Below are 24,228 nucleotides of genomic sequence, written 5' to 3' on the forward strand. Positions count from 1 at the left end.
TGTAAGTCTCCAGCTACTCAAAAGGCTCTCCACTGTGCAGACAAGATTTGCCTTTGAAAAGCAGAGGTTTTGTCACCAGTGCTCCTCCTACATCTCTGGTGGAACCATTCCATATCTTGGACTGTTGGAAGATCAGGAATCTGGCTAGCTAGAGTGTCTTGTAAACAAAGGTGTAGGCTTTGAGCTTGATCTGTAGGAAACTAGTGTTCAGAGCAGAAAACAACTTACCTCTGACTGTGCTGCTGAATAAATCCAGTGCCATGTTCTGGATTACCTACCCTGGAAACAGTAACTTTAAACCACAGTGTATTATCCCAGTGAAATCCAGATGAGAAGCAGTGAAAGTGTGTAAAATCCAGCTCTGATCGTCACCTACCAGCATGAGACATGATACTGTAGCCAGCTGGACATGGTAAACAGGAATTCTTAGAGATCTGGATTATGTGAAATCATCGTGGACATCACAACAATTCTTGACCTTCAAACGGATTCAATACTTGGGGTTTTTTCCCCTTCAAGAAAAGGAACAGCTATGTAAACCCAAGTATTCCCTTCAGAACAATGTAGCTTCCCTGCTGCACTGTATTTGGCTTTTACAAACTGGAGCACTCTGAGCATATCCCACGTGGTAAGATCTTATTTGGAAATAAAATCAATACATGCAAGGATTGCTTTTGCAGCTGACAATGCTATTGCACATATTTCTCTTACGTAATGAATAGGGACAATAATTTTAAAAGTTAGTGACACAGTATAATCTCCTACCTGTGTATTTTAAGAAAAAGCTTAGGATCATGAAGTACAAAAAGAAGGACACTAACTATTCAATATGGTGACAGATTGTAAAGAAATTCACCTTGCAGAAACTTGCTTTCCATAAATAAAAAGCTTTGTATACAGAAATCAAGCTCTGCAGAAGTCTTGATTACAGCAAGATATGTTAATGAATACTACAAAAAAAATTAAGTGTAAGTTCAAGGAAACTGTAGATGTAATGATTTTACATCACCATGCTCATTTAAGAATTTTTAAAATTAATATAAATATCTCATTTACATTGCATGAAGATCAGAGCTATCACCACAATTTGCTACTTGGTGTGCAAGCTTTATCCATTTTTTCTACTCATAAAAAACAGGGAAATGTCATGATTTGCCTAATGTCACATAGCAGGAAACAGAAATCAAATCCAGTTGTATGGCCACTTGACATTCAAAACCCTTCATAATCTGCTTCCTAATATTTCTCTCTTCTCCCGTCACCCCCCAGCTGTTTGTCAAACAACTCGAGTCCTCCAGCTTCTTTTATTCTTGTTCGCTGTTTCCTTCCGTGCTGCTAATACATTTGGAGTTCCCTCTCTGAACCAAGTTACAGCTTCTCCTCTCTTTTTTAATGCTCAGCTTAAAACCCCTCAAAACACAGTCCCTCATGACTGCCATGGGCCATCCCAGAAGATGTGCCTGTGTGTGACCAGTTCTCAGTCCCCACCCACATCCACAGACTGGGCAGCCCCTCAGTCCTGGTGCAGTTGTGTTGCCAGCACACAGTGACTACATCTTGCTCTTACTGCAGGGAACTAAACAGTTTTCTTCTTACTGCAAAAAAGCATTCCCTGGCAGATTCAGCTAATGTAAACAGCATATTGTTAACCATCCTTATGTTACTAGTAACTTATGCAAACTCCAAATGCTTGCATTAATTCTATAGCTTACCTAACTCATCCAACCCTTCAGGCTGGAATTGCATCTTTACAATGATTTTTAAAATTTCCAACACACTTGGTGGCAACATAAGATAAACAAGCACTGCATAGCTCTCTATAGATAATTGAAAAAAACAGTAGTATTTCTATATACAAAGCAGTCTACATCACAGGTAGAGACAGGTTTGTTTCCTAATGAGCACAGGAGAAAGAAAAATCCCATAAAAGTATCTCTACATTTTCATGATATCGAGACAAGTTAGTACTATGAGAAAATAAAAAGCTCTGCTGAGCATGAGCAAAGCATCATAGAGCAAATGATAGAGCAAATAATCATCAGAAATCATGAAACCTGTTATACTGTAGAAAAAGAAAGAAAGAATGTATTTTCAGTCGAGTTTGTCTGTGTTGGTGCATTTGCATGGCTATATATCATAGCCAAAAATTTTTTGAGATTAGAAACAAACTGGAATTTAACTGAATTTTTTCAGTTAGTGATTGGAATTTACTTGGGAAATCCTTATATTTTAATTGCTTATTTCAAACTATGAATTAGTTTATAAACAAGATTATTTTTAAAAAATCAAAATAATTGACTTTAAAAAAAATATCATTTAATCCCAAACCATAATATATAATATACTACATTGATGTAGAGCTAAAATGTGCTTCAAGACAAGGAAGACCATGCTAGAGTTCCTGTTACTATGGTTCTCTCAGTTTTAAAACTTTGCATGAGAATATATTTGCCTTTTATGCAATATGTTTTTTAGGTAAAACAAAGGCACCACTAAAGATGATAAACTTGAGCATCATAAAATATTCTTAAGATACAGGATTTGGAAACTATCCCATTTGATGTTAAGATGCAGATCTCAAGTTTAAAAGTTCACAGAGATATGTGAGAAAGTTTGGATGGGAGTTCACTCTGCTCTACACTTCTCTGTCCAACACAGCCTTTGCTCACACTGTGGTGCTTCTGCACTTGGTGGAAATTTAGGCAGTTTTGCCAAATGTTCCTGGAGTGCCACTCATCTCGTCGTCTCATCTCATCATCTCATCTCATCTCATTCTGACGCAGACACGTAAAATAGGTCAGATCAATTATGGCCCACAAGAGCCTCCTTCCCCTCAGTGACTACAGATGGGACACAGAGTGACTGACTGAGCTGCAGACAGCTGAAGTGAGATGAGTCCCACACCCCACAACTCACCATCCTGCAGAAGTTTTCTCAATTAAAAAAATGTTGAAGTGTTTCTTAACGAAAGCATATTTAAGCAAAAGAAAAAAAAATATTTTTTTTAATTTAAAAAATTCATTAACTTAAAAAATTAATTTAAAAAAATAATTTTTTTTTAAATATCTAATCTAACATAGTCTAATTTCTGAGAGAGTACTAAATTGTTAGAGCTGAAAAGGAATTTGCTGCATGTTGCTATTTCTCATGGGATCATCAATAGGTGTACTTTCCAGTCTGTCTGGGATTAGAAAATAATGAAAAATTGAGCAGAATCTGGTTTTGCTGTAATTCTCACTGGAGGACAGATATCTAAACATTTTGAAAGCTTTTGAAAGCACATAAAAACACACCTATTTTAGTGAAAGCAATGTATTCTTTGAAGACAGTTGAGAAACAGGATTTATTTTCCTGGTATAGAAAAACCAGATCAGGTGGCAGACACCTCAAGAAGGAGAAGTAAAAAAAGAACCACTACTTCCATGAAAATTCCACTCACATTCTGCTCTTACGTAATTAAAATTAAAAGATGGCTTTATTTGGGGGTAAGGGAGGTTTAATCAAAAGCAACTGACTTTTCTGAACATTCTGATCCTTATATAAACTAAAGCTCATGGAGACTATCAACAGTCTTTCAAATAAAAATGTGGTTTTCAAAAAACAGAGATTTAGAGGATACTTCTAATGAAGTTGGATAAAGCATAAAAAGTATTCTTGTTAATTGAATCAAAATATTTAATTTGGGGTCAATTTGTAATTCACAATTTAGAATCTATAATGCATTTGAGCCAGACATGAATGGTGGGACTTTAGGCAAAAGAAAGAAGGTTTTTACAGTGAGGTTGGTGAAAAACTGGAATATGTTGCCTGGAGAGGTGGTGGATGCCCCACCCCTGGAAACATTCAAGGTCAGGTTGGACGAGGCTCTGAGCAACCTGAGCCAGTGGAAGATGTCCCTGCTCATTGCAGGGGGTTGGACCAGGCAACCTTCAGAAGGTGCCTTCCAACCCAAACTGTTCTGTGATCCTGTTCTCTGAGTCTGTGACTCTGATTTCGGGTGTTCCCAATGTCCCTTCTAAAGCCTGGCAATGCCTCCTGGGTGAGTTGAACAAGGAAACCTCCCCCAGTGACCAGACTGGGGCCTCTGTTGCACAGCAGGAGCTCAGTAATTTCCCTCCTGCACATCACAGGCATACGAGGATCTGAAGATACAACTTCTACCAACTAGCAAACCCTTCACTCTGCCCTCAGGCTGCCAAAACGGGCAGTTTAGGCTGACAAAGTCCAGTGTTACCTTAAAAAAACCCAAATTTTTAAATATTTCAGTACTTTGCCTTCTGCAAAAATAATATTTTTAAATGTTTTATTCCATTAATGCATCCTTTTCTTATTTTTTTTTGTCCTGAGATGGAGCAAAACCAAACAAATACAAGAAGCTCCCATAAGGAAAAAATTCCAAATGTGGAATAGATAAAATTAAAACCTCTTCAAGAAACACTCTCTGCTGCAGTCTCTTTGTCCCATCAGTCTGTAGGGGAACATTCAGGGGTGGTGTTTGTGCTTGGTTGGCTCTAGTCAGAAGGAGAAAACCATTCAAAGAGCCATATCAGATTAGACCAAAATACTTCTCTGTCAGAGACCAGTGTCATTTGCTGGGGGAAAGAAGGTCAGAGCGGGGCAGTACATCAGGACACTCACCTTGGTGTGACCTTCCCATTTTCCACCCCTCCATCACTGTGGAAAACCCCTCAGACCTATCACCCTCATCCCAGCCTGGGGAGCTGATCCCCCAGCAGAGGTGTGTCCCTCAGCAGATGCACAGGAAAAGGGAATCATCACTCTACTAATATTTTAGAGCCTCATATAATGGGATGGCAAAATATTCACTATCTGAAATTACCCTTTTTGTCTTTGAACCACTTGACTATTTTTTGGTAAAAAAAAAAATCACACTGTGAAATCTGGAAGATTCAGTCAAGAAGGACACTAAAGCTTTTTGTCAAATGTGAAAAATATTACTTTACTGTTGCTACAGTAACATCTTCCTAACAAGCCCTTTAAATTTAAACACTGTCTTAAGAGAGTTCTAGGTCAAGTTATAAAGCACAGTCAAGCTCTTCAGAGGAATCCAGTTCATATTCGTCATGGATAAGAATGCAACAGAAAAGGTGAAGTAAAGTTTTTACCTACTTCCATAATGACTTCTCTCACTTGCTGTGGTCTGTCCTACTTTATTTCCCCTTAGCCACTCAGTAGTCTCTCTTCTGAGGAGAGAATTCTCAATTGTCTCTCAGGAAATTTCCTAATAATTTTTTATCCTAGAGCAACTTATCATCTTCATTAAAAAACAAAAGCTTACATTTGCAAAAAGATATATTTGCAGAAATAAGTCTTCACCTCCTGAGATGAGACCAAGAATAAAAAGCTATTTCCAATTTGTCACTTATGGAGAATAACTACACATAGATAACATATGAACTGAGAAATTGTGGACTGAATACAAAACTCATTCATGAGATACCTGGGGATTATAGCAGGAGTTTGTATTTATTTTTTCTATAATTATACAATATTTGGTGTTCTCTCAGTGGTCTTTAAGGTGAAGTCCAGAGTCAAAGTCATTCTTCTAGAGAGTAGCTGGCAGTACATACTCTGAGGATCATCTTTGGAAAAGGAGAAAGAACCTCTTTCAGTTTCCATGCAGTTGTAAAACATCACTTAGCGGATTTTTGGCACCTGTCTAGTTTCACAGAAATATTCAGTTCATTTGCATCTTCTCCAATGTGGGTTTTACAGCCCTTCTCGGATGGCAGCACATCCCTACTCGCCAGAGCACAATGAAACCCAAACCTTCTAACTCATCCTAAAGTGATGTGCCATATCAGTTTTGCAGAAGGCACTCGAAGTAGCAGATTCAAGGCAATTTTAGGAATTTCTCTCTAGTTTCATTTTAAAAACCCTGTTCTAATTATCTTATTTGGAAATGCAATGAATTCTTTGAGCAACCCTAAAAATGTATGCAGGCGATAGCACTGTGCAGTTTGAATTACAGACTTTTCTAGTGTGTAAAATTCTGATGTCATCAAAGTGTTCAATTATCAAAGAATTGAGGGAAATAAAAGTACAGATTCTACAAAAATTCAAAGAGTAATCAAAATTGCTGTGACCTATATTTTCCCATGCTGAAAAAAAAAAGGGTGACACTCACATTTACTAAGTGACAACAGCACTTACCTACAGTTAGGCACATGCTTAACTATTTGCATTGGTAATCAGAACCAAAATTAAACTTAAGGCAGACTTAATCATAGCTTTCAGGTAATAAACTGTTACAGAAATAGCTCTTCTGTGATTTATGAAGTGAAAAAAATATCCTAATACCTGATATACTTTATTCACAAATGAAATGTGACTAAAAATAAATTATGAATAAATATAATGTAAAATGCTGTGGAATGAAGAAGCAATAAGAAACTCCATAATAAAATTAATCTATTTCCAACAGAGCTGCCAGTTCAACTCTTACTTACAAAGACTGGCAAAAAGAGCTGTGTACTGACTCCAGCATAACAGATAATATTGTAGTCCACTGACTTCCAGCTAAATAATATGTATTCAGGAAGTGTCATATTGGCAGTCTGCAAATGGTTCCGTTTTCTTTTTCTTTTTTTTTTTTTTTTCCACAAACTGGTATTTAGTTGACATCTGTACAGCTGGGAAGGCTTTCCAAAGGTTACATGGCAGTGCTGAAGCTGGTCAAACAGTTCTGTTAGCACAGCTGAGGGGAGCTGGAGGGACTGGAAGGAGGAAAAAATCCCAGGTATAAATGAGCCTCCTCTAAACAGAAAGGTGGGTTCTTCATGTCAAGTCAGTATCCATTTTGGAGGATGAGACTTGTCCAAAAATAATCTGTCTCTGGGGAATTTAATTAAGCATTCTGATAACTAGGCTACTCTGACAGTCTGAGGAAGCCAAACCAGGATCACAGGTATAAGAATATGATCTTTACTGCACCTGTTTCTATGAATAATAGCTGCTTTACTGAACTCTGCATAGAGTAGAACACTTGATTTTCGTTTGAACATGAACATTGCCTAACCCTGAGGAGAGACACAGGTGTGGCTGCCCTCAGTTTTCCAGAGTGACATTCCCAAATAAGGTAACATTCACAGCCCATTCTGCAGGACCAAGGTACACCACCAAACAACCAAAGCCCGTCCTTTGGCAAGAAGAATTCCCTCCATTGAGAAGAATTAAGCAGAGTATCTTTGTCACATAGAAGGAAAACATGGGAACCCCTGAGCAAGTCCATCTTCCAGACTGCAACAGAGACAACGGAAAATTGAAAGAAATTGTTCAAATATTTGTTTGCTAATTCTCTGTCTTAAATAGAACATAGAGATATGTCTTAAACATATTCTGTAAAATCAGGTCTAGGTAAGCCCTGTTAAAATATTTGATGTCTTAAGTCACCTTAAATCCTGGAACCCTGGACTAATATCAGTGACATCAAAAGGAACTGAAACTGCAACCCCTCTTATTTACATCAAACACAGAAACAGCTTCAGGAAAACTGGTGAAGCTACTCATGAAAGGTTGCATTTTACAGGCCTCTGTTCATAGTAAAGTCTCCTTGTGCAGGGATGAACTTTCACCTGAAAACAAGTTAGTATTATTCTAATATCAGATGGACAAAAGGAAAGATACTGAACGACAAGAAGCCCATTCCACCGAAAGAATGTTAGGTGGCCAAACATTTGTACACACAAATTCAGATTCTGGGAGTTTCATGCATGGTTTTAGGTGAAAATCATCACCCTTTACACGTACTATTTAATTTAGTCTCTCTGGCATGAACCTCCCTGAACTGCATGTTAAAAGAAAGAAGCACAACCACTCTCCTTTTAATAACCTGTGTAGCCACCCCATCTCTGGGTGGCTGATCCTTTCAGAGCTCTTCCCTACCTGATAAACTGTGAAAGTAGTTCCACAATCTGAAGAGGATAAAGCATTGTTCTAAAATTCTCTCAAGCAATTCTTTAATTAGGAAAGTTTGACAACTGGGTGTGATCAGTTCCTTCATTCAAGCTGAATCAGATCCTTCAGCAAAGCTCTCTGTTCTACTCTCCCAAACACCAGCCATTTGACAGCTGTTTATTCTCCAGCCTGTGTGTTGTGTCCGTTTCCTCCTCCCTTCTCAGTTATTTACTTTCAGATTACAACCGTTTACAGCAGGTGTTACTCAGACAAACAAAAGCAAATGGACAGAAAAAAAACAGCCCTCATTTGTAGATCTTTGTTGGGTGGCATAAAACCAAGCACATATAGCACTGAAACAACCTTCCCATTCTACTTTTAAATTGCTATTTGATTATAGCATTATAAGTTTCATATTGTCTAGAAGTGTGAGTGATTGCTCCCAATGAACATGATTGTTTTATTTTTCTGCAGCTCTTTAGATGGAAATTCACCACACAGCATCAGTTAACTTTGGTTTTTCCTTTGAAATTTCTCTTTTCGTTATTGTTGCATTTATTCTGAATATACAGTCTTTATAGCTGCTCTTTGTCCTTGGAATTCTTCCACTGTGTGTAACGTATAATGGTAAACTGTAATTATGAGCTGGCCTACTTAACTAAAATAAACTTACAGATAGGTAGTACTAAACAAGAATACTTCAACAACTTTGAAATTTCACTTCAGAATTGAGGAAAGAAAAATTTGCAGAACCTGACCCCAGATACCAAGGGTAAAACAAAAAGAACAAAACAAACACAACCAGATATTTCTTAAATATAGAGGAATCAAAAACCAAAGTTTAAAGGAATACTCTGTGCTGAAGAATTTTTGGGGGAGAGTTATCTCTGCCAACTGTGTCTTTAACTGCAAGGTGCATCCACCTATCTAAATGCTTGATAATATTTGGCTTGGTATCGTGTTTTCATTAATACCCAGCTATTTCCAGGAAGTCATGACAGATGACTAATTGCCAAATTTCTCTTTGCCCTCCTTTTTTTCTTCTTTTAGGATATAAGTACGAAGTGGGATAGTCAGCAGTGACTAGAGCTTTCTCCAACAAATGGAAGGAGCTGCACAATCCACAGGGTGATACCATGAAATAAGAACCAGTGCTTAGTGAGAAGCTGGGCTGGGAGGTGAAGCCAGATCACAGAAGAGGTTTGGTGTAATATTTTGCTGGTGTAAGTAAGACATTGCACTGACTACATACTGAGACTACTGAGCTGTGCTAAAATCTAATTTGATATTAGATATCAAATAAAGCTGAAACAAAAATATTTTATATATAAGGTTTTCACCAATAGCAATAGAATTCTAAAAAGAACATTTCACCATGAGGAATAAAATACAAGGTATACATTCTTTAAAAAAACAGCATAGACATTCACATTCTTTTGTGGTGATTTATCTGCATTAATCAAGGCTTATAACTTTTGATGCCACATTTTTAATTCAGCACTGAAGAGTAAATACAATTTAGTGCCTGACTTATAAATCAATTCTGTAAGAGAGGCCGGGTTAATAGGAGACTGTCTTTTATACAGACTCAAGTCAAAGTTTCATGCCACAGAGAGCTCAGGAGAAATTGTGGCACAAACTAATCCTGCCCCCAAACCCATCTCCCTGTTGCCATTTCATGGACAGCAGCACTGATTCCAGTGCTGGCTCCACTGCTTGAGAGTCGGGCTGTGGCTTAGTCCATTTTTTTTTTTAATTTCAGCCAAACCAAAACCCTTTACAAAAGCAAGATCAACACTTAGTGTCAGGAAGACTATGAACTTTTGTTATTGCCATTTTGTATTGCAAATCTGCAGCCTGATAGTAATTGAAAAAACCACAGACAATTTTGTAATGCACAAAGTCTTCCTCAGGCCTGAAGACGAGGCATGACCTTCCAGGTGAAGTAAAATTGTTGCCTGAAACAACTGCTCTGAGTTTAACTGAATTGTATTGACCAACCAAAAAAGTTGTAGAGAAAGGACAGCCTACCTGGTGCAGATCAGAATACTAAAAATAGAAGAGGTTATAATATCTTTAGCCTTCTTAGGACAGGAACAGACATACAGGTAATAATGTCCCGCAAAATAATGAGAGCAGAAGATTTCTGTGTGCCAGAAATCCAAAATACCTCATTCAGCATCCAAGATTGATTTTCATAAGGCATTTTGTAGAATATCCTGAAGTTCAGATCTGAGAGATCAAAGATAAATTGGGGGAGAGGGAATAAAAAGGGGGTGGTTACATGTATCCAGATATTTCCTCACTTTTTGTTGAACTTTGTAAGTTTATTGCAATATGTGGTGAGTTTTTGGTCCCCATTGCATTGTTTTCCATGAGGACATCTGGAAGTATGTGACATTTTGGGAGGCACATACATCTCTGCACATTACCTTGTGCTTGCTGGCTGTGATTTCAAGCTTATGTAACTATTGTTGCCTGCTGTTGAGCTGTGACTGAAAGAAAAGACCTCACACCCACTACAACCAGCTGTACTTCCCATGAAACTTCTAGTTACTGATTTTACAGGCTAAAATAACTTGTTTAATCAATGTGTTAGTCTGAAGCAAAATAAGTATGCAATGCTAAGCACTCCCTGTCCAGAGGGACTGTGTATCAACAAACTATGTTTGGTATTTAAGTATGTTCCACTCAAAGAAACTATAGGGAAAGAAAACACAGTAATGCAGCAACTTACCAAGCTACTTCACAGAAAATTTCTTCTCAAAAGGAATAAAATCTATAAAGTTAAGTGCCTCTAATCTTTTCAGAAAAAAAAAAATCTCTAGTTGTTTGATGAGTACAGATGCTCTGAATGGCAAACTGTTGTGGGGAAAGCTGTAGTGTATTGACACTATGAAATGTTTGGGGTAGCTACAGAGCCCTTTCACTCCCTGCACAAGTAAAGCCACTAAGAAAACTCATTAATCCTGTGTATGCATTAATATCCATACCCTTCATGCTTTCACTTGACTGTCCAAAACTCATGTCTTCATGGTCCCCTTCCTTCAGCTCTCCAACATGAGACTCCCCTACCATTTCTCTGTCTTGCCTGCAGACCTCCTGCTCATTTGTCAGCTTTTATCCCTTTGCTTGCTCATTCTGTTATGCCCATTTCTGCTCTGGCTCGTTCAGAGGTCACCTTCATTGGTCTGCAATTACCAGAGGGTAATTTCCTCAGAGAAATTTCTTTCCAGGATTACAAATATCCATCAGCCACCTCACTTGTTGCAGTTCCTTATGTGACAAACCTGCCTGACTACTCACAGAACCCTCCTAAACAGCTCACTTGCAAGGCCTATAGATCTCAAAAAGTAGTAATGTAGTAATGAAGCAATGTAGTCGATGATCCTCAACCAACCTAATGTTGGATTAAGCTACTTCATTAGTGTCACCTCAATGGGGAAAGACAGGTGAATCAATCTCCAAACATGTTTACCTCTCCCCAAATTTAACCTGAGCATCTAATTTTTCAAGAGTTAAGGTGCAGTACCTACCACTTACATATTTACAGATAGTTACCCTGGCCTGGGAAATGTATTAAGATAATACTAAGTGAAAAGCAATAACTGCACTCACTTATCTGACCTACGTTAGATATGTACAGTTGGGTAAAATTAATTGAAATTTATAAACTAGAAATAGGTTAAAAAGAGCCTAGAGTGATTAGCTCAATTAATTACATTTAGTTAGATGATTCCCACCCCTTACATTAAGAAAAATAAATCCTTTCTATTCCCAGAGCAGTTTCTCACAGTCTGCACACATTTCTTCACTCTGTTTTTTGCCACAGCTTTGGCCTGAATGAATGAGTTAATATTTCTATTTTGTGAATCCCTTCTCCTTCTTGTCACCTTCCTTCATTTTCTTATGCCTCAAAGTGGTCCATTGAACATCTCAGTTTTGCTCCATCTCAGTTTTGCTGCAGCATTTGACTGTCTCTTCAAAGAGATCTAGTAACTCCATTTAATCTTAAATTTACATCTTTACAGATCATATACAACTCACTAATCTCCATTTCTGATCTCCAATTCCAGTAATTTTACTTCTACTAAAGATTTAATTTCTCATTCTGTCTTTTAAACATCCACCTTCCCAACATGTCTCTATTCCTTTTCTTCTCTTATGCTTGTTGCCCTCCAAACACACACTTCTTAATCTGCATCTTCACCTGCTTACTCCTCATTTGCAAATATAAAACTGTTTGACCAGGAAGAATATTACTCACTGCCTTCCTAGATTTATTAATAATGGCCATGCTGAGCGTAACCAAACACACATCCAGCTCAGCATCCTGTCTGTGACGGAGGCAGCAGTGGACTTTGCCTCTTGGAGGCTTTCCATCCTCTGCCGATTTTATGGCCAAAATCTAATTGATCTTTCCTCCAGTTACTGAATGTCCTCCCAAATCTGCCTGTAAACACCAACACAGATTTTAGCAAGACACTGGATTATACTGAGCTTGCATGAATAACTGCAGAGATTTTAGCTTGGTTTTAGCCTACACTGTAAGTGGGATGAGGCCAAAACATGTGTCATTCTTGGGAAGCTGGAATATACACTGCCTCTTGGCTTACACAGGTCTGCTTATGGATTTGGAGACAGAGATCTGGTGGTCACCACCTAAATCCGAGCTGGTGTCCTTATGCTCTCTTTCCAGGCAATGGAAATCTGATGGACACAGAAGACCCCCGCTCCCTGTTTATCCATGAGCTCCAGCACCTTCAGGGACTGCAGTGCCCTTTTCTCACCAGTGGCAGTCTTGTCACACTGATGTCTGTAAGCTGGTCACTGTAAGGACACAGGCAACTGCCTACTTATCATTAATCTGCCAACATTAATCACACTTTGTTATTTTAGCAGAACTGCCCAAATTTTCCAGGATCTAGCAACTAGGAATTTTGTCAGTAGGCTGACTGACGTCGTGGGTACAGTGATGGTGTGGTGTGGTGAAGTTCCTGGGACTGATATTACTCACTGGTAGCAAAAAAAAAAAAGAAGGTAGTCAGGTAGAGATATTCTCTTTGATTTCACTAAACACAGAGAAATGTTGGGGGACGCTCAGATAGGAAGCAGAGACAAGCTTATCTTGCCAAAAACTTTTCTGTTTTCTCTTAATCAGTAAGACAAACAAGAAGACACAAAGAAAAAAATCCCTAGAAATCCCTTCCTATGAACAAACTTTAGAGCACCCTACAATTACTTCTTTCCTTCCACTTGAAACTTCCAACAAAAATAAGTGAGACTGTAAAAAAGATATTATGGAAAAGTCATGACACGATGCCAAAAATATCAATGAATGTTCTTTACCTGTAATTCAATGGAACTAACACATGGACATGTCTTGATATTAAGCTACTTTCAAGTTGTTCCCTAACATAACTGATTACTTAAGAAACATTTCTAGGATATGCAAACATATTTTTGATGAAGGGAAGAATGCAGTTTCCTACACTGAATCCCTCATGTTCTGAGCACATAGCCTTATATTAATTTGATTTTTTTGCTGTTATTTTTAATTTCTAGCACTGTATCATAAATTACACTCCATCATCAATAATTGCATCAAATAAATATGGCATTGAAATACCTGAGTGCCTATGAGAAGTTCCAAATTAATCTCACTAGAAAGTGAGGCAATTTTTTTCTGCTGAGCAGATGGTAACACTTTAATTCTCCTACTTTCCCAGCCAGTCTGCTACAAGCCTCAACCAAAATTTTGATCCAAATGCTACTGAAGTCAATGGGAAGGTTGACATTGACTTGGGTGAGCTTCAGCTCAGCACAGAATTGCAAAACTTCAGTCCTCATGGATCTTTAGGACAGTTGACAAAGGTGTCTGAGAGCAACAGCGATGTTCATTTTGTTATGGTAACATCTGTCCAACTAGAACTAGACCAAGAAATACTTCTTTTCTATTCCCCATGAAACATCCATGGACACCCATAGGCAAAATCTTTTCTGTGTTTGAAACACTGACTGAAAAGCCAAAAAAAATATTTTTTCCATCTCTCCTACTCTTTATTTCATTTTCTTCCAATTTAAGAATCAACACTAGAGAAATGCTTTCCACCAATAGTAAAGGAAGTCCCCACTCTTGCAGTTTCTTAATTCTGATCAACTTTAATCAATTGGAGCTCCTAATCCATCTCTGAAACATTTTTTCACCAGTTAAACATGCACACAGCACTTTGTGAAAGTACTACTATTAGCATGCAACATTTTTTATAAGCCTTTGAGTAAAGTTTCTATCCTCAGTTACACTGAAACCCTGGTGAAGTGTAAGACACTGTCTTTGCTCACGCTACGTGTCAGGAATTCACAGCTACAGGTTTAGGAGCATATTTCATGTTTATAAGCAGAAATGTGACTGACTGGTCTCTTTAGTTATTTAGTTAAAAACTAAATTCACAGGCATTTCAGAAACAAAATTTTTGCTTGTGATTATCTGAATACAACTTTGAAAGAACTTTTACGCTGTGCATGGAACAAATTTGCATTGTGTATGGAACAAATGTTTCCAGAAATTTCCACAGCATATCAATATACTCATTGAAGAAGAAAATGCAGATTGAAAAATGGAATTGCACACAGCACAAAAGATCAAATTAAATTGCAAAATTATATTCACTGAAGGTTATAAGCATCATTTTACACATTAGAGGTCAATGTGAAGGCAGTGCAGCAAGCACACTTACTGTCTTCTGCTACATGTGAGGACAACTTCTGCTGTAAAGTATCAGTGTTCTAGTACCGATGAAAGAACATGATTAAGATGTTCACAGTTTACTTTGTTACCAAGTTCTCTATCTCACCCAGCCTATCTTATGTGAAAATAAAATACCACTGCAACTTTCTGAATCAATTAGTCCACTTAAAAAGCCATACAACAAAAATACTTCAATAGTTGGAGCTGCAGTTTTTACTGAAAGTGCTGTTTAGTGTTGTGATCATCAACACAGGAATAGAATAACCCAAACCTGTGGAATTTAGAAAACATGATCAGGATACATTTTTCACAGATGATTATGTTGTAAAACACTTAAAAAGAAGTTCCACAATCTTCAGTGGACTGCGTCTCAAAAATGAATAAAGATTTCTTTAGAATACTAAACTCCCAGCTCCATCATTTCATTAAAGAGTAATTAATACTACTACATACTCAGCTGATTTATTTTTCTGTAGAAAAGACAAGAATCTCTCTCCTGGCCTCGGCGTGGGCAAGAAAAGAGAAAGCGAAAAGGTTGTACTTTTCCTCACTTGTTCACATTTAAAATGATGGATGATGAAGGATAAACGTCAAGAAATGGAAGAGTATGTGCTTTTGTTGATAATAGCACCTTAGAAAATCACCTTCCCACACAGGAACAATTTACAAAGCCTCATGAATTAAATAGGCTGAAGCAGCACAAATCCAAATATTATATCTTATTTAACTGTAACTTTAAATCTTCCAATTTCTTAAACAAGTTTGTAAGTATGTTATAAAACAAACAGGTCACCATTTGGAAATGGATACTATATTGGAAAGTACAGACAAAGTTGACCATAAAAAAGAGGAGAATAATGAAATTGGATGAAAACATCCTATGAAACTGTGAAGGTCATGAACCTGTACTTCTGAAACAGCTTTTAGGAAGAATTTTTGAAATAATAGGGGAAAAAAATCATAAAAACCTGCTTCTGTAAATACTTGGCTTTTAAGGCAGTTTCCAGCACACATTATAGAGGTTTAATAATGCATCTGTGTTCAATTTTTGATTAAAGAAGGTGGGACAAAAAGAAACCAAATGAGTATCTTTCACCTATAACCACAAATAATCCTAAAACTTGGATTGTAAAATTACAGTTGTGTCTAAAAATTGCACTCTAAAATGGAACAGTATCTATTATAATAAATAGTTTGAACTCCAGATTAATGAGACCTGAAGCACTGGTCAATAAAAGAAATAAAGGAACTCTAATGGAAAAGACAGCTAAAACTGTTTCACTTCCAGCAATGCAAACATTTTCCTGCATCTTGTTGAACACAATCAATCCTTTCCCACCTTTCACAGAGATCTGAGAGATATCACTTATCTCCCTAACCTCGCAGGAAGCTGAAAGGCTCAGCTTGTTTTGCTGTGGTTGAACTACCTCTGAATGTTACTTCCCAGACCCCTGGATTCCCTGTGTAAAATCAAGCCTGCTCTCCCCGCCTCCTCCCCCATTCCCTTTCCAGCGCCAAGGGACGGCGGGCCTTAACGGGGCAGACAGGCAACGGCAATGCGCTCCCTCTGCACCGCGACACTGTTGCAGAGGAGCGACGGGAGCGGGGGGGGTGAGGAGGGGGCGTAACAATGGGTACAGTGGGGCAGTCACATTGACCTAGGACAGTCAAAGTGCGTGTCTTAACATGCTCAATACTGAGCACCAAACATTGTTTGGTAGCTACAACAAGCTGAAAAATATCCTGTGACCCAGACTGATTTGCAGTTCATGTTTAGGGAGAGAGAAGCAAAACCTGACTAGTTTGAAAGCACAGTGTACAGCCTATCGCATTATTAAAGGTAAAAATTACAGCTATTACTTTCAATATTTTTATGCAAGCTTTCTCTTTAGCAGATTAGAAGAAACAGTCTATATCTATAGCAACCAGGAAAGAGGAGGGAGGGATAAATCCAGTCCAGACCATTTCTGCTTAAAACCTTGCATCACTACCTTCACTATAGCATAATAACTCATTTTTATTGCCACTTGACTGAAAACTCATTACAAACATGGCCAGCTGATTTTAATTCCTTCTTAATAAACAGAATGTCTATGAGGGAAACTGCACTGATGCCTCTGTGGTAGGTGCCTTTGTTTCCTAAAGTAATTTAATTTTTCTGTCTTAGAAAAAGATTTCTCAGGGACAGTTTGTTTAGCTCTCATTCTATGATCTCCACAACATACTGTGTAAGTATTAAACTGGGAAAAAATACAAAATTCTCTAAGTTATGACCTTCTTGACTTAAAGTAAGCTTCAGGAAGATACTGTAAGCGAATTACAATGGACCGTATTAATAGATATTAATATTGATAGACATTTCAGATGAGCATACAGTCCTGAGTGTCTCACTGCAAGGAAAGGACTGCCAAGAAGAGTGTCACGGGAGAATTGCATCGATCTTAAACACACAGAGTTTGTTTTCAGGATCCCTTCGTGCCAGTGTGGGTCATTTCGCAGGTGGGGATGTTCAGTGCAGATGGTACGTTCTAAAAGAGGAAGGGGTTGGCAGAGAATACCTCAACAGAAAGAGGCTGTTTGATGGTCTGCGCTGGGGATTTTTTGACAGCTCTAAGAGAGCCTTAACCCGGAGCCAGTGCTGATTTCCATCTCCAGCAGAACGAGTTGGGGGGGCACACCAGCAAAGGCTGCATCTGGGGGGCTGTAGTCCGGAGATTTTCTGTCTTTCCTAAATATAAGTGCAGTTCAGCGGGCTGAATCCAGTAAACTGGGAGAAGGGTTACATACGTGGAAGCTGGAAGCATTTTCGGGGGCTCGGCAGTGGCGCACCTCGACTCTGGGGGCCCCGTGAGCCTCCGCGGAAGTTTTCAGCGTGTGGGGACGGAGGGTCAGAGCGGCCCCGCCGAGGGATCCCCGAGATCCCGCCCGGGCAGGGAACGCGGGGGGAGCGGGAGGTTTGAGGGGCCGGGAGCCGGTCGGGAAGGACCAGGGGACGGGGACAGCCAGCGGGAGCCCGTGCTAAGGGACAGGAGGACGGGGACAGTCAGCGGGAGATTGTGATGAGGGAGGGACTGGAGGACGGGGCCGCTCAGCCGGAGCCGGCAGTGAGGGACTGCAGGACGGGGACAGGCAGAGGGAGCCCGTAGTGAGGGACCGGAGGACGGGGCCCCTTATCCGGAGCCGGCGGTGAGGGACCGGAGGACGGGGACAGTCAGCCAGAGCCAGTGATGAGGGACCGGAGGACGGGCCCCTCACCGCCCGCGGTGCGGGCGCGGCCGCCGGGGCCCTGCCGAGCCGCCTGCGGGGAAGCCCCCGGGCTCCAGCGGAGGACGCGCTCCCCGCCAGCCCCGCGCCTCCCGCCCCTCGCCCCACTCACCGATCCGCGCCTCGGCGGCGGCCCCGGCGGAGGGCGGCTGGACGCGCGGGGCGGCGGCGAGCACCTGCAGCAGCGGCGGCGGTAGCAGCAGCAGCAGCAGCAGCGGGAGGACGGAGCCGAGCGCGCCCATCATGCCTGGCCCATCGCACGCCCCGCTCCCCTGCCCGCCGCCGCCAGCCCTCACTCCATTGCCGCCCAGCCCGCCCGGTGCCTCCCGCGGCCGCTCCCCGGCTCCGGCAGCCGCAGCAGATTCAACACCCAGGACAGCGACCGGCACCGCCCGCCCGCCCCCGGCCCCGCCCCGGCCCGGCCCGCCCGGCCCCGCGGCGGGGGGAGCGCTCCCGCTGCCCGCTCCGCCCGCCCCGCCGGGACCGCGGGAGGCGGCTCCGCCCGCACGGACAGCGCTGGGGCTGCCCCCGGGCACGGACAGCGCTGGGGCTGCCCCCGGGCACGGACAGCGCTGGGGCTGCCCCCGGGCACGGACAGGATTGCGGCTCCCCCCGGCCCCACACGGTCCCTGGCCCTGGCGGAGGCCGGGATCCTGCCCGCCAGAGGGGCGGTTTGCTCGCATCCCCCGTAAAGATGGCTGGGGATGGGAAGGGAGTTGCTAAATGTGCTTGTTCCGCACACCTGTGCAGGAAACAATGGAGCCATGCAGGAGCAATGGCCATAAACTGAAACACAAGAAGTTTCACCTCAGCGTGAGAAAGAACTTCTTGACGCTGAGGGTGGCAGAGCACCGGGACAGGCTGCCCAGGGAGGTCAAGGAGTCTCCCTCTCTGGAGACATTCCAAACCCACCTGCAAGCGTTCCCGTGTCACCCACTGCAAGTGACCCTGCCTTGGCAGGAAGGTTGGACTTCCAACCTTCCAGAGCTCCCTTCCAACCTTAACATTTCTGTGATTCTGTGAAACCAGTTGACCCTGTCAAAGTTTTGTCTTGATACATGTGGCACCTGGGTGGATCGTCCCTGTGGCCTCCTCAGCAGTGGTTTATTTACTGGCCATCGTGAAGGATTTTATGAGCCCTCAGGTAAACACCTCTGTGAGTTTGCCTGGGAGGCGTCCACATGGATGACATGTTCATCCTCCGCCTCCTGTCCCCGATTCACTCCACCTGTGTGGGAGCACCAGTCCAGGCTGCCAGGAGGGATCAGGAGACTCAGGCACAAACCCATGGACTTCCTCCTGGTTCACAGGTTCTCCTTTTCTCATGAACTCATTGTAACAATACTTAGCCATTAACGCAGCAGTCACAGCCACTGAGTTGGAACAGCACAGGTGCTGTGTCTCCTGGCAGGGGATGTGTTTTTGGCTGGGACAGCCAGGTCTGTGCCACACTGAGTGATGGCTGGTCCCAGCCCCCTCTGTCAGTCAAACATCTGCTTTATTCCCCCCTGAAGTTTCAGATTCTCCCAACCTTCTTCATTACTTCAGCCAAACAGCTCTAACTATACCTGACATGTCCCAGCCCTGGCTTTTACCAGGGACAATCATGACAGATTCAGGCTCCAGCTAAGTAAAGGTACTCAGGGACTAAAAGTTGTAATACATGAAGTGGCTTTGCCATAGACCAAAAAGTAAATAACAAAAGCCCACAGAACAGACTAACCCCAGAAGAACACAAACATTCCTCCTTGCTCACCTCAAAGGTGGCAGAGACTACAACACCAACAGATCCAGGCCAGGGTTGACACAAGTCCAGCTACCATGTTGGGACCAGCTGTGACCTGCCACAGTGTATCAGCCAAGCCTGGAGGCCCAGTCAGTGCTTTGCCCCAGGCTTGGGGCAGGGGGAGAGGCAGAGAGCTCGTGGGGGGCACAAAAGGGGCACTTACGGCTCCTGGTGCCCTGACAGGCAGTTGCAGACTTCTCTCTCAGTTTTGCTCTGTGGGAAAAGCCTGAGCCTCTGTGCTGGGGAAAAGGAGTCATGGCTTCTAGAGCTGGTACAAAGTCACCTCCTTTCCTTTGTGTTTAAGGCTGGTGAATCAGATGCAGAAAAGGGGCTACATGTGATTCGGAAAACAGAAATTTAAAAAAAAATATTGACACTGGATGGTCTGTTCAAGAATTTCTGTCCTTGAGGTCTGTTACATGACTGCTTACGTCTTGCAGGGGAGTGGTTTCACTAAGCCAAAAGGTCTCTTTACCTCAGGAAAATCAATTTTGACGACTCTGAAAGAAATCTGAGCACTGAAAGGGGAGAAACAGAAAAGAAGGGAAAAGCATTCTATGGAAAGGACAAGATGAGAAATGAAACTGCTGAAACATAAATTAGTATATTCTCATGGGTTATGCAAACCATCTGGCTTTAAAAGCTAGTAGTAGGAACATGGAAAAAGGTCATTGGAATTAGCAAGGAACTGCAAAACAACTGAAGGTAAGAAAGGAGCAAATGGCAGACACAGCAAGAGAACAAGTTGTACGTCAAAATACAAAATAGCAGGGATATTACTGGAAGTCCTTGCAGCTCTGCAAGGAATGATTTGCATAGCTCCTGTGAATTTATGATCAAATACTATGCAGATTTTAAAAGGAAATTAAAATTCTTGTACCCACTCCATGCAGAGGATTAGCAAAATAATGACATTTGTACAAAAGCATATGAAGCAATGTGAAAAATCAAGACAGAAAGGGCATTCATCGAAGACAGGAAGAAATCCTCGAGTATACAAATTTAGCAAAGACAGTGTGAGTCAAGTGTCAAGGAAAGAGTAAAGAGTCAATTGGTAGGTGAATTAAGCATTTGGAAATAACTCAAGTAGCAAGTCTCAGGATTGGAGAGTGTAAAGCATTTCCCACCTGGTTGTATTTTACAGTTTTATAGGAGGCTGCACCTTAGAAAGATACACAGATCTGTCTTAAAGCCTCAGGAGCAGGCAGATTGAAGTCAGTGGTATTAGGTATAATGAATTTTGTTAATGGTGTGTAAAAACTGCAAGACTTGAGCCTGTGTGCAAATTAGATTAATAACAGTATCACAGTGTAAATAACATGTCACATGCAAGCTATTTGCTGGTTCACAGTCATTTTCAAGACATTTCTCAGTGCCAAGGTTTTTAATAGTTTGTATAATAAATTAAGCATCCATGTTTAGGTCTACCAATCTTGTGAGGTTGTTTTGATTAAGGTTTTTCTTATCATGTTTTCAATAAGTTTCTGAACTGTGGCAAAAGAAATCCTAAAGTGTGCAACTCATTGTGAAAATTACTAGAAAGACTAGAAAAATTACTCCATTCCTGAAGTCAGGGATGTTGTGGGGTTCAAACAGAACTGTAGGACTTGATAGTTTTGAAAAAGGCATAGAAGAGGGTATCAGCAAGTGATTTCTGGAAAGGCATATTAAAATCTTTTTGGTAAGGGATTCTAAACTAGCAAAGATATTGAGTGGTGGCTGAGAGGGTAAAATATCAGCTCCCTCTTGGTAATGTGTCTGGAGGTGAATGTGATGTTGTATGAAAGAATGACATTGGAAATTATAGATCTGCAAATTTCAGCACAGCAAATAACATATTGAAGTTTAGCGTGTCCTTAATTGCTGGAGCTGAATCTTTTTGTGATACCCATTTAGATGTGAAAAACATGCTAGGCAGAGTGAAAGAAGAGCTGGATAATCTATATGATTTTATGCATATGAAAGATTTACATCCTTATCCATGGTAACCACAGCTGAGCAGGAGTTTTTCAAGGAAACACTTTTCTGTTTGAAAATGCTGTGTTGTCTGACTAAGGTTTTCCATGAGAAATATACGTGTTCTAATCAAAAATCCACTAGTAAGGGCCAGAAAAAAAGATCTGGAAGGGGCCAGAAAAGAACCCAGAATGCCTAATTAGCACAGTAGCCAGAAAACATGTGTAGCCAGATTTTAAAGGTTCAAATTTTTGCTCTGGTTGATTCAAAGACATGAACTAACCACTGGATATTTAGGTCAGCCTCCATCTCAATTTCACTGGGCCGTTCAAGATTAAAAGGAAACAGCCCTGCTAGAGAAGACCTTAGTGGTCAGTAGTTTAGTATGGAAGAGGCAAGAGAGTGAGTACAGAATTTATTTGGTTAATACTGTTTAGAATTAAATATTAGGAGTGGGGTATTAATAAGCTGGAAATTGAATTATTGATAGAATTTTTTAGAGATGTAAGAACAAAAGGTGCCAAAACTACAGGGACCAAAAATTGGGAAGGTGTAAAAAAGAAGAAAAACACAGAATTCTCTTAAAGTAGAACATTGCTAGAGAATCATTTAGGCATGAAGATACACAAAGGGAAAATACTCTTAATACTTACATATTTATAAGTAATTGTGCTATGAATAAAATGTTGTAAACAGGATTAAAATAATACAGCATAGTTAAAGGCTAAGTATAAGAACACCACAAAGGTAGCATCTGAGTCTTACTGTGTATTTAGCTACTGAGGTCATGTTTGAAAGCTTTTGCAGGTTTATTTTTTAATGACAAATGGGAATTATATAAATACAAGCACAGGTACATCTGTGTGATTGTAGAAATTGTATCTGTGTATTTGTACAGGACAGAACTGCACGTTTTGTCTATATGCCAGTTTATCCAAGTATAAAGAAGAGCCTGAACAAAAGGTCAGTTCCAGCTATTCTAAATACACTCTACCTGCACAGACAAACAAGCCCTTAAAGAAAAGAAAACCAAACACTAAAATTACCTTCTTCATTTTCTTTCTTTCTCTCATCACCGTCATCCGCCCTTCCCGAAATCAAGACTTCTGAGCAGGTTATTGCAGATCATTTGTCCTGTTAACTGGTCCAAAGTCCACAGGGAACAATATCTTTCAGGCAGTTTATCTAAGTTTCAGTAACACAGACGTCTTGGCAGAGCTTTAAGATGTACTGGGGGGTTGTGAGGGGTGAAAGAGGAGGGAAAGAGATAGAGAGGGTTGTTCTATATCCATGTCCAGACAAGACAGAATTTATACTATTTTATTATTTACATTTTGTGGCTTAAAAGGACATAGGTAAAATATTCAAAGCCTGTAGATGTATCTACAGCCACAAATGGAGATTTTGCAGGCTCTGCTGCCCATGCAACCTTCACTGTGCTTTTCCGAGGGCACAAAGAGCTGGTTGAGCAGCGGGAAGGCTCCTGCACCTTGCTTGTGAGTTGAGGACTTGTTTCACAAGACTGTGAAAAACGAGGCCAGAAAAAAACATCTCTAGAGCCACCTCTTGCAGTACCATGGTTACAAGAGGAGCAGCAGTGATTGCCACTTTGCACTTTGTTGGTGTGAGCAGTCACAGACTCTGGGTTAGCAGCCTGACAAGCATTGGAGTCTCTCCAGGGTGATCTGGTAAAGACACTCAAACAGTGACTGGAATATTTTGGTTATATTTATTCACTGCTGTTGATGGAAACTTTAAAGTGACAATATTTATATTTAAATTATGGGAGGGGGATATTGCAACTGTATTGCAGAGGCTGTAATGGCCCTTGGTATTAAAAACCATCAAGGAAGTCAACAGAAATTCTGCACAATGCACTCACAAGTAGTTTCTTTCACTCATGTATATTGAAAAAGTACATGCAGTACATATAGCTCTATGTATTTTATCCTTTCATTAAGAGAAAATATATCACTTATTCCATGTACAAAAATATAGAATTAAAATACTTAATATTTTAAAGCAGTTAAGAAGGAAGGACTTTACCCTGCAAGAGTGACTAACAATATATCTAAAAAGCCCTCAAGTGCCTGAGACACTAAGATTGTTTAGAGGATGAGAAGCTCTACAGAAGCCTGGATTACTGAGAGGTAAATTCATACCACTCTCTCCATAGCAGTTCAAATACTCACTTAAATTTCAATTTGGTGGTTGTATTCTGCATTCATGAACTAAGTTTATTAAAGAAATAGAAAGTTCCTAAAGGGAAAAATCTTTAACTGGTGTGAAAAGATGTAGCCCCAGGTCATATCAGCAGTGCTTGTGGTCTTTACTTTTCACTTATTCAATATTTCATAGAATAAAATAGTATATTTTCAGTAGTTTTCATTTCATATCTATAAAACTAGCAGAGCCTTTGACATTTTTAAATTAATTCATACTGAATCCAGTTTAGCATGAAAATAAATATTTGCAGGGTCTAGAAGATATCAGATTGCTGGATGAAAGAGTGTGGTATGATTAACTTTATGAATATCACAGCAATTCAGTTGTGTCT

This window comes from Pipra filicauda, unplaced genomic scaffold (genome assembly GCF_003945595.2).
Source record: "Pipra filicauda isolate LSUMZ 115617 unplaced genomic scaffold, ASM394559v2 scaffold94_size2452230_pilon, whole genome shotgun sequence".
Classification (NCBI taxonomy): Eukaryota; Metazoa; Chordata; class Aves; order Passeriformes; family Pipridae; genus Pipra; species Pipra filicauda.